The 384-nt window shown below is 52.1% G+C and overlaps 1 protein-coding gene across 1 annotated transcript in view; it reads right to left on the bottom strand.

Annotated features, from left to right (window-relative positions):
- LOC103251615 overlaps positions 1 to 384 on the bottom strand; it is a gene marked incomplete at its 3' end in the record, with an annotated part of 167,175 nt that overhangs the window by 125,972 nt on the left and 40,819 nt on the right. The gene's annotated exons all lie outside the window — the stretch shown is intronic.

Below are 384 nucleotides of genomic sequence, written 5' to 3'. Positions count from 1 at the left end.
TCGCCAGAGCCCAGCAGGTCGAGGCTGCGGTGGCCGGGAGTGGCCACTGCACTCCTGTCTGAGTGACATGCACTCCTGTCTGAGTGACAGAGTGAGACTCCAACTCAAACAAAAAAGGCAAAAATCACATGTTAAAACCAAGGGGTTGCTTTGCAGATGCCGCCACCTTGAGACTTTTCCCATCAGCCATGGACCCCACTGTGTACTTCGACTTCGACATCGCCATCAACGGCGAGCCCTTGGGTCGCGTCTCCTTCAAGCTGTTTGCAGACAAAGTTCCAAAGACAGCAGACAACTTTCGTGCTCTGAGCACTGGAGAGAAAAGATTCGGTTATAAGGGTTCCTGCTTTCACAGAATTATTCCAGGGTTTATGTGCCAGGGTG

The sequence above is a fragment of the Carlito syrichta genome, unplaced genomic scaffold, assembly GCF_000164805.1.
Source record: "Carlito syrichta isolate Samal-C Ts95f unplaced genomic scaffold, Tarsius_syrichta-2.0.1 Scaffold143227, whole genome shotgun sequence".
NCBI lineage: Eukaryota > Metazoa > Chordata > Mammalia > Primates > Tarsiidae > Carlito > Carlito syrichta.
Note: the sequence above shows the minus strand (reverse complement) of the source record. Positions and strands in the feature narration are given on the sequence as shown.